The sequence below is a fragment of the Zosterops lateralis genome (genome assembly GCF_965231275.1).
Source record: "Zosterops lateralis genome assembly, chromosome: Z".
In the NCBI taxonomy this organism is placed as follows: Eukaryota; Metazoa; Chordata; class Aves; order Passeriformes; family Zosteropidae; genus Zosterops; species Zosterops lateralis.
Genome location: NC_139800.1, coordinates 16,194,133 through 16,204,976, shown reverse-complemented (window position 1 = coordinate 16,204,976; position 10,844 = coordinate 16,194,133). Strand labels below are relative to the sequence as shown.

Genomic DNA, 10,844 nt, shown 5'->3' with positions numbered 1-10,844 from the left:
TTTAAGAAGCTCTAGCTACCAGCAGTAGGTACCCGAGCCTCTGTATTTCACTGTTATGTTTTTTTAGCTCCTGTATCGCTGAGGTATCTGTGGACATCCAGGTTAAAGTCTTTCCCTACACTCTCCTTGGTGAGAGAATTTTTCATGCATGATGTGTTTTATTTCAACAGCAGTTTGCCTTGCATTGATTTCTTTCAATGTACATGTTACATGTGTTTATGGGGAAATAAATGTTTAAAAAGTTGGTGTGCCCTCACAGTTCAAGGTGGTGAGATTGATACTGCTGATACTGCTTAGATCTATGGCCTGAGGCCATCTTCTGCACAAATAAGCATTTTGATTTAGGCTGCATGAGAGAAAGGGAACTGCTGACCTTGGGGATTTATGCTGTAGAAGTCCTTTTCCAGTAGTCAGTGGAAAGAATGAGAAAGATCTGAACTTTTGTTCAGTAGTCTTGGAAGATACAATGCAGAAAACAGACAGACTTCATACTAGACCTAAAATTTTCTTAAGAAGTGAAGCATGCTTGTTTTCCTTATATCGTTAGGGAAAGATATCTTGCATTCTTTGCTGGATTGGTACCAAACCCACATATCTGCAATAGTGCCCTTTACTTTTCCAACTGATAGAAAATTCATTCACCTCCTGCTTCAGGTGTGGGGGTTGATTCTCAGTGCTGTCAAAATCATGTAAAGTTGGCTGGAAGTATTTGGTGCGCACCAATCCACCAATTCTTGCATGATAACAGAGGCGGCCAAAAAAATGAAGCACGTAGAGCTCTATTAATAGGGCTAATGAAAGTAATGCAGCTCATTGGTGACTGACAGTTGTTCTCTTGCCAATTATAGCAACACAGGTGGAGACACTCTCAAAGGAAGAACAATACTCCATTTCCATTTCCTCTGTAGAGAGGATGTGGACAAGGTTTGATTAACAATCACTGAATCTATAAACTATATGTAATATCACTGAGTGCTGCTGAGACATGCAGCTCACAAGCACTGAAGAACTCAGTTCAGAGTAAACTGAGCTGAAACAGCTATCGTATAAAACAAGTACCTTGCTGCGGAAAGAACACTGAAGATGGAAATGGACAGTGGTCACTATGGAAAAGTTAGTATTTCCTGCCATACAATATGCAGAGACACCAGCAGACTCTCAGTTGCCTTACCAAGAGATGGGAAGCACCTGTTACTAGCAAGTATCACTGTGACAATAAATACTACATATAGTAGTATTTATTATAATCCTTATAATATTAAGATTACTTCAATTATGTTCACAGTGATAAGCCATAAGCATCTTACTTTTTTACATTCACCCTAGCTGAGATCATTGTTCTGCCTCAATATTGAGGCAAAAGTATTTCTTCAGGAAAAACATTCCTCTGTCTTAAAGCAAGTGGTAGCAAATATTACAATCTTGGCTGTGGATAAAGATAGATCTAATTATTTTGGTTTAGAAATGTATAAGCTAAATATGCTTAAACTTCTGTCTGAAGCATTACTGTGTCTGGGTGGAAAAAAAATTCATTTCCATAGGATTTTTTTATGAACATAGATAAAGCTGTTGATGATTGTCAAATTAACAGTTTAGGAGTCTGACCACTCCATTTCTTACATTAATCCCCTTTCTGTTCATAGGCTTCTGTAGCCCTTTGTTTATAGCTTGTAAAGAAACAATCATCGTAAGTATTAATTTTTGCTTTCCACTGCAAGTATTTTCTTAGTTGTTGAGTTTGCTCCAATCTCACGGCAGGAGGCAAGTTATGAACTCTAATTTGGACAAGTCCTCAGTTTCAAGCAATAATTTTTTTAATGATCATCCTGTTTCTATTCACTTTCTTTCTTCTTTGGGAGAGGATAATAGTTCTGGTGGAAATAACAGTCCCTTTCCTTTCTTATTGAACATAATCTTTGCCCTCTTTTGACATGTTTCAATCTTTTCAAAGCATCAGAGCACAGAAATATCATTCGTTGTTTCTGTTATCTAGATTGGTCATGTACATATTTCTTGGGAAAAAAAAACCCCACCAAAGTACATTAAAAACCCTAACACCATGTCACAATCCCAAAGGACAAGGAATTGTGTCTGTCAGAAATTACATTCTGATAATGCCTGCTGAGGAGATTTGTAGCATGCAAATAATATGAGGACGGGGCAGAACACAGATTCAGTATGAACCTTATTGTGAGGCCTTAGACCTCAGTGCCTGTTTTGCTCTTGTGACTGAAGGATGTCACAAGCACAGAATCCAAAGTCCACTTGCAAATCTTAATTCTCTACTGGTTCCTCCTCTCTGTCTTCTCTGACAATTGTGTCAACTCAGGGTAGTTACTCATACTTTATGGTGGAAAATACTGCGACAGCAGCAGGCTGTTAGAGTTACTTAATGCTTATATAAAGAAATTTCCATCAGTTTATGAGGAGGCCTTAGACTTGAATAAGTGCTGAAAAAAAAAGGGTCACTTAAGTGAAGGGCATAAAGGTACACTGAAGTAAAGTAAATCACAGCATAAGGTAACTAAATACGTACTTCTCAAAATTCAAAGGAAGGAACTAAAGCTGATGTCCTCTGATGTAGGCCTAAAGATTGCTTCACTGAACAAAGGAATAGCTGATATATGCAATTGTCCACTTATAAACAAAATGAGACTTAAAGGAGCCCTGATATAGTAGCAAATTGTTTGGGTTTTCTGCTTGGAAATTCCATTATAATAATGAAGTCCCTTTCTCTACTTGAACCTATCTGTAACAGACTGTAATTAAGAAGGGAAACATTTTATCAGACATGTCCTCAGTCACAATCATTGCATAGATTACAAATGCAAACAGACCCTGTCTATTCTGAGTTCCTTACAGGCTCTGTTTACTTTCTGCATTTATCCTGAAATAATTCAATGAGTCCACAAATTCTCCAAGTCACCACAGTGAACTTAAAACCAGTGGTCCTCTTATCATTCGAAGGAAGAAAAAATTTGCTGATGATACCCAAGAAGTGGTTCAGAAGACGATAGCTGTAGGAAATCTTCCACATTTTTTTTTATTTTCCTGGTGTGTTTAGTAGTACTTGGCAGTCCTGTGATCCACAGAAAAAAACTGAAAATTGCTTCAGTTTGGTGTGATTCTGCTGAGGCTCCTGGTGCTTGGCATAGTAAACCAAGAAACAAATGTAGTCATGCACTGCCCAAAGCAGGGTATCTGTACAGATCTCATGTCCCACACAGTGATCCTCCTACAGGAATGATGCAGTTACACCAGGAATGCAGCAGACAACTCTAAGCTCCCCAATACAATTCATTGAGAAAACACATAAAATGGTTAACATTCACCCTAGCTAAATGCGGACCAATGAACACAAAGGAGGTTAAACAAACCTCCACTATATTGCGTTCAGACATTTCTCTTTATATTAACAGATCAGGCCTCCAAGAGAGTGCAACTGTAATCAAAACCTCAGAAGTACCATCAGCAATATATAAAATTCCTATTAAATTCTTTATACAAAATAAAGCTCCTCAGGAGATGTGGAGGAAAACGATTCATCAGCTAAATTTCACAGCAGTTCATTCTAGGTGACTAAATTTAAACACTTCTCATCAGAAATACCTGTACAAGCAAGTTGTTAATGATTTACACCAGGTCATGTGGGCACAGTTCACTGCACTGAACCCTAGCCACAGAGAGGAAGTTAAGACAAACCAGTACATGGGATTCAGTGACCATATACAGTGAACCTGACAGGAAGTTCAAGTCTGTCCTTTGCTTATCTGTTATGAAGCACATTAAAACTGAAGTGAAAACTGGCCCCAGCTAATGAGTAAGGGGCCAATTTGTATACTAAAAAATCTCTTTCCAGAATTGTTGAACTGTGATTAAAAAACGGATTATGTATTTTTGGTTAAATTTCTTTTTGCAGCTCTGTGTTGCTCTCTTTTCATGAGAGACATTCACCCTTGCTGAGATCATTGTTCTGCCTCAATATTGAGGCAAAAGTATTTGTTGAGGAAAAACATACAGAAGTGGCTGTGAACATTTTGGTCTGCAAGAGATGTTAGGAGCATTTATGGGCAGATTCAGATACCTGAATGCAAGATGGAGGTTGCCTTACATAGAATGGAGTCTTTCAAACTAAAACGTTGATGGCTTCAAATACATGATGATGACAGTTGATTGTTGATGATACTTCCTTTCAAATAGGAGGGTCAGATGTGGCCACAAAGATCCTGAGAAGGCTTGAACACTTCAGCAGCAAAGACAGGCTGAAAGAATAGGGATGAAGAAGAGAAGGCTCCAGGGACATGTCACTGAGCTCTTTCAGTACCTAAAGAGGGCTGAAGAAAAGAGACAGAGGAACTTTTTACAGGGCAAGTAGTCACAGTGCAAGGGGCAATGGTTTTAAATTGAAACAAGGAAGGTTTAAATGAGATGGTAGCCTGACTTAATAAAAGTGGACTAGATAATCTTTATGGTCCCTTCCAACCAAACCTTTCTATGATTCTGTGATTTTATTATATGCTACAGCATTAAAGCTTTTAGCACTTGCAGAAGGTTTCCAAGTTTTTTTCCTATCTTATGAAAAGTTCACATTTTTGCTGAAAATTACAATTATTAACTAACATAAAGTTATTTTTGTGTATTTTCGATGAAATATGTATAATAGAAGTTTTAAATAGCAGTTCTCAATCTTCTGATATTACAGTCCTATATTTTGCTTTCCACAGATGCAGTTTTTGAAAGTAACAATGAAGGAGAGGGACTTTTTGAATACAAAACATTACTTTCGTGTAACATTGATAATTGGCCAGGAAAGACCAGAGACATTATATCTAACAAACATATTAGCCATACCTTGACACTGGCAGTCTTCCTGTTCTCCTTACAGCTTTGGACTCCCAGCCTTTGGAACAGGCAAAATTATAGTAGAACTGCAACTGCATTCCAGAAAAAAGGATGCAAAATGCAATGCAGAGGAAGTAACTAAGTGTTTGAAAGAAGGAGAAGTGAGAAAAGATTTGATGACATTTTGTCTTAGGACACGTTAGGAAGTCACCTGCACAAGCTGTCACACTACTATGTATCACTACAAATAAAAAAGACATGGGAAAATCTGTCCTGAAAAATTCAAGCAGCCAGTATTGGCTGTTTTTACACAATTACTGTGATTTCTTAAGTTCACATGTATTTGGATGGACTTGGCTCATCTGAGAATTCATGTTGGACAGACTTTGTATCGTGTTGTCTAAAGGCAGTAACGGCAACACCCACTTCTGTGTCTCCTCATCCCATTTCAAATGCATTGGCTAAACCTGTGGAACTTGAAAGATGAGTAAGTCCTGGTCCCATCAAGAAACAGTCATCATAATGACTCAATAGCTCTCCAGTCCATGGGGGTTTGCATGGATGCTCATTTGTAAGGACTCATGAAGAACTAGAGCAGATATGAGTCCCAGGTTGGCATTTTACTTTGGCAAGTCCTCATCTCTACCTGACCTCTAATTTAATTTTTTAATGTCTGCCTCTTGGCAGGAAGATATTCATAATGTTATTAATGCATGCCTTATATTCTTTACTAATTATGATTTACATATCAGGCACATAACAATCTTAAGGATTGTATTTAAGGAGGTGTAGTACCCCTCACAGAGCCCAGAGTCTACATCCCACATCCTTCTTTGACCATCAGCATTTTATCCAGCCTGTTAAACCACAAGCTGAAATTTTCTGACCTTTTTCTTGTCAAGAGGAAAAACAAACAAAAAAGAGATACTTTCTGCTTCTGCTGATCCTGCATCCTAATCCGTGCCAGATTTCCTGTAAAAGCTCAAAAAAAGGGAAATAAAACATGACTGTGAACTGAAAAAAAAAAAAATTTGTAATGATTTAAGAATAATAGCAGTAAAGTTGCTGAACATTCTCTTCAGCCAACAGGCATTCAGGATAAGAGACAGACCAGAAAACCAAAGGCAAAAATGATCTCATGACTACACTAAGTAATAATTAATAATAAATGCCCTTTAATTGTATTCCTCTTTTTGCAAAGGCTTGTTGCTTGGAAATGTTGTTGTTAACTTTTGTTAATTCTTTAACACAAGCATTTGCCTACGTAAGTTACAAAATACAAAACTAAAGGACAGTGAGGAATTTCAGTTGTCCTGAAGCCAATGTAGGACTTCAGTCTCTACTGTTCAGGCAAATCATTATGCAGTCAGCAGCTCTGGCACTGTTTGAGGCTTACAGAGTGGATCATGTGTGAGGCTGGCTTTAAGAACTGAAGTGATACAACAGACAGAAGTTGGGTGGTCTTCCAGTAGAACATGTGCTTTAGTAGCTGCTCCACCTGCAAGTCTGCAAAGTGAGTACTCACATTATAATCAGAACATTATTATGCTGGTCAATGTGACACGGAGCACACGTTGTTTTGCATAGATAGAAGATGCACTTGATGGATGGAAGGCTGTGCCAGGAAGAAAAAAGTTCTTTTCTGAAGGGAAAACAATATTCCTCTAGACAACAGGAAAAATTCTAGGTTGCCCAGATTTCATACTTTTTATTGCTCTTAATCTTGTCTTAATTGCATGTGAAATGACTCCCTGACTGTCTCCAGGTTCTGGAGTAAAGTTTACAGTGAACATTTTATGCCCCTATTAGCCATACATAATTGCCATGCATACACAACGATAGTATGATTCATAGGCCTACATTTTTGTAGGAAGATTACCTGACCTGAAAGTAGAGTAATCTAAAATCATCTGTTAATTTTTCTGCATGTAAAATACATAAAAGTACAGTTGTGGCCTAGGTCAAAATATTTTCTTACAATTTAGCTTTAACCCCTTCTAAACTGTAGATTTTCATGGATTGTGAAAGAGAGTCAGAAAAGCCACCACATTTCAAATCTTAATGTGCTATGTCCACTGGTGCTTATTAAAAAAAAAACAACAACAAAAAAAAACCAACACAAAACAAAAATACTTTTGCAAATGAGGTTAAAGATTTGACTGTGAAACATTTGGGTCATGTCTGAAGAGGTACTAATTAAATATATGAAATCTGTAATAATAATGTCTGTATATGTATTTCTACTCCTGATGAACAATGCATATCCATACAAAAATTGCATAGTGCATCTGTATTTTAACAATAAACATAGATAACTTTTTAACAGAGGTTTTTTTTAAGAGGTTTTCCAGACAAGTATAGACTTAGACAAGGCCTGCTGAATTTATACTGGGAAATGATCTTCCAACACAACCCATTTTATATCTCTAAGTATGATTCTATATTATAGGATTAAAAGAAAAAAAAATAGCTAAGTAGTTAACATCTAATTTCTTTAGGCATGCTTCTTGTAATACTGCAGAATCCAAATCACTATGGTTTATGAAACTGAGGGACAGTAAGTGGCTGGACTTGCTTCTTCCTCCAGATATTTAAAAATATATAAAAGGAAATATTTAGATAAGAACTAGAATTCAACTACCATTGCTAGCAGTGTTCAACAGACACTGATCTCCCTGATTTCACTAGTCAGCTGATCGTTCTAGGGTCACAAAAATATGAAACTTGTAAACAGTAGATAAGACTTGGCATGGAGTTCATACGTCAGCAGACAATACTGAATAGATACAAATGCACATCCTGTCCTAGCTGGACATTTCCTCTGAAAATAGAAAGATAACGAAGGAACAGGCTGACACATTTCTGTCACAGGAGTAAGGTGTGTGTTTTTTTACATCAGTCCACAATTCTACACATTACAGCTTGCATTTTGTACACCATCATTTTGCCTTCCATTAACTCCTTTTATCTTCCCTTCACTCTGGAAATAATAAAGAAATAAGAAGGATTAGCAGAACAGCTCTCTGTCAGAAGCCAAACCCACATTTATTTTCCTTTAAAACTTTTTAAACAGACACTGGTATTATTGCCCTTGGCATATTTATCAAAGGAGCTCCACAGAAATGTTTTCCTCTTGCATAACAGCACACAATGTGGCTTGCTCTAGGCATGATGGTAAAGTCTTGTCATGCACAGAGCAAGTCACTGTGCAGAGGAGACATACTGACTCATCTGATATAGAGTAGATTTCTTGCAAATGATTGATAACTTTACAGGAATGAGCAGTTGATTTCGTAAGAGTTTCTCTACTAGAAGAGACCAGTAAAGACCACATTGCAGCTACTTGTATTCTGTACCTGCCTGGTGAATAATTTGGGTTTGATGTGGGAGATCTGGGTGTGCTATGAGTGCACTAAGCAGCTTTCAAAGCCATTTTGGGAGCCAGTCAAGACTGTCCAGCAAGCTGGATGTAGATCAGAGGCTGCCAGGTGGATGGCCTCATACTGAGCAATCTAATGGTCCCTTTTGGCCTTCATTTATTACCTGAATCATCTGCCTTTGGACAATAGTTATCTACTCAACACCGCACATAAGCAGGCCTTCTGAATTCTTGCTTTCACATCTCCAGTTTATTAATTCCTTCATTTCCTCATACAAAAAGGTGCTTATTTAAAAATGGAAATATATGATTCATAATTTTCTACTATTAGTTTAGTATTCATTTTTGTCTGTTTGCTACTTTACAGCTTCCCTTGGGAGAGGATCACAATGCTCAGATTAGACAGAAGCTCTCAGCCCTGTTCAATGCTGCTCTGAGAGGCTGGAACTAGAAAAGAACATCTACACATCAGTAATTTTCCAAACTCAGCTAAAGGTTATGTCCAGGAGAATTACCATGTTGTTTTAATTAATACAGGATTCTTTAGTGTCATTGAGGTGATTCTGGAAAAGGAGAAAAGCATAGGTAATTTTAGGCATATAAATGGCTAATACAAGTTGAACTAGAGATACTGAAAAAGATCCTTTAGATGTTTGGTTAGCATGTTCTTCCTTATGTAAATAAAATGCACTATAAACCAGGTAATTTTTTGACTTACTAAAACTAAATTGCAGTGTTTTGTAACATAGCTCTTGGAAATCTTAGAGGTAGTGCTGGGAAACAACACACCCATCTCTGAGAGAGTAAAAGGAGAACATAAGAGTTACAGCTTAGTCAGCATAATTTCCTATTCGAAAAGCTATGGTCCATTTAAAACGTTAGGTCCATTTAAAACCTTCAGCCTAACCTCACAGTAAAACTAGATGCAGGTAGCCACAGGAAAAAAGAAATACAGTGGGAAATGTCATGGGAATAAAAGTAAATGGTCAACACAAACCATACATTAATCAAAAACAAGCAAGCCACCAACATTGGATAGGTAGAAGGTGCTGCAATGGAAAATCTTGTCTTGTACTCTGCTACAGTGGTAGCTTTAGCAATATTTCTGTTTGGATTATAAGCTATTGGAGATGCAGTTCTTCCACTAAAAATTAGATCTCTGCTAGGTAAAAATAAACCTTCATTTATCTTTAAATGAAGGAGGTATCAACATTGCTTATGCACTGTTGTTACCAAAACACAAAAATGGGTGTGGCAGGCAACTCCTAGATCGCAAATAACTGTTTGAGCAGACCTACTGACAAGAGCAATAATACTGTTATGTTAACAGGGCCATTAAGCAATAAGCACCATGGAGAAGGGACGGAGTTCATAAATATGTCAGTTTTCAAGAATTAACATGGGCAAGTGCATTAGAGCCACTGCATGAGACTGTTCCCTTGTCAGCTTCAACAGAGAGGCTGTCAAAGGGGTGATCATGCTGTCTGTTCTGACAAGTTAAATTATTATACTGGTTTATTTGGATGAGTACATTGTCAGCTGGTGGCAGGACATGAGACCTGGCTTACTAGGGTTCCCCTGAAGACTCCAGTGTAAAAAAGAAACAGAGTTTCATATCGGCGCTCAGACAGGACAGCAGAGGGACTGGTTGCAGCAGTGCCATGCACTTGCTGTCTCTTCCTAAGGTTCTTCAGCCAAACAGCCCAGGGGCTCTGTTGGAGCTGCAAGGTACTGTCTGGGCCTTTCCTTCCTCAGCTGTGGGGATCTGAAGGTGGAGGGGCACAGCTGGGCACCACAGACTGAGCCTTGCTGGGCAGTATTTCACTTCTGACTTTTCAGCTTTTAATGCCACTTTATGATATCTGTTTTGGACATAGCTCAATCTAAATTATAAAGTAACATGCTGTTGTAGAACTGCATGGAAGAACGGCTGTGTAACAGTCGAGGGGCATGGGATGAAGGGAAGCCTGTGGGTATGAATCCTGCCTGTGAGAGTGTATTGTGGCCCTAACACCACCTGCCTTCCAAAATGTTGCAGCATGACAGACTAAGGAAGGCACAGCAAAGCAACTGCAAAATGCATCCAGAAGGGAGACAGAGGCATTCCTCATCTGCAAGAGAAACAAAGATGACCAATGGACTGGAGCTTCTCTGTTGTGAGAAAAGGCTGTGGAAGCTGGCCCTGTTCAGTCTCAGGAAGAGACACCTGAGAGGGGACGCCATCCCTGTCTGTCAGTGTCTGCAGGGAGGGGTCAGAGGGGACCAGGCTCTGCTTGGAGGTGCCGAGCAACAGGACAAGAGGCAAGGGGCAGAAACTGATGCAGAGGAAGTTCCACCTGAACATGGGAAAGAACTTTACAGAACAGGTAACCAAGTACTGGAACAGATTACCCAGAGAGGTTGTGGAGTCTAACTCCACAGATACTGAAAAACTATCTAGAGACAATCCTGTGCCACGTGCTCTGGATGATCCTGCTTGAGCAGGGACGAGGGAACAGATGACAGAGTTCTGTCGCTCTGAACTCGTCCCACTGCCCAAATGGACTACAACTCCCAGCATCCCCCGGGCTTCCGGGCCCCCGCCCCCGCCGCGCGCGCGCCCTGTCGCGTGGACGGTAAGCGC

General features: G+C 39.0%; 1 long non-coding RNA gene across 1 annotated transcript; it reads right to left on the bottom strand.

Moving 5' to 3' along the window:
- Nucleotides 1–4,124: 4,124 nt before the first annotated feature.
- Nucleotides 4,125–5,992, bottom strand: LOC310922682. The gene is made up of 3 exons (XR_014592470.1): nucleotides 5,730–5,992; nucleotides 4,852–4,980; nucleotides 4,125–4,334 (listed from the first exon to the last, which is right to left on the bottom strand). It is a non-coding gene; the product is annotated as an uncharacterized lncRNA (long non-coding RNA).
- Nucleotides 5,993–10,844: the final 4,852 nt, after the last annotated feature.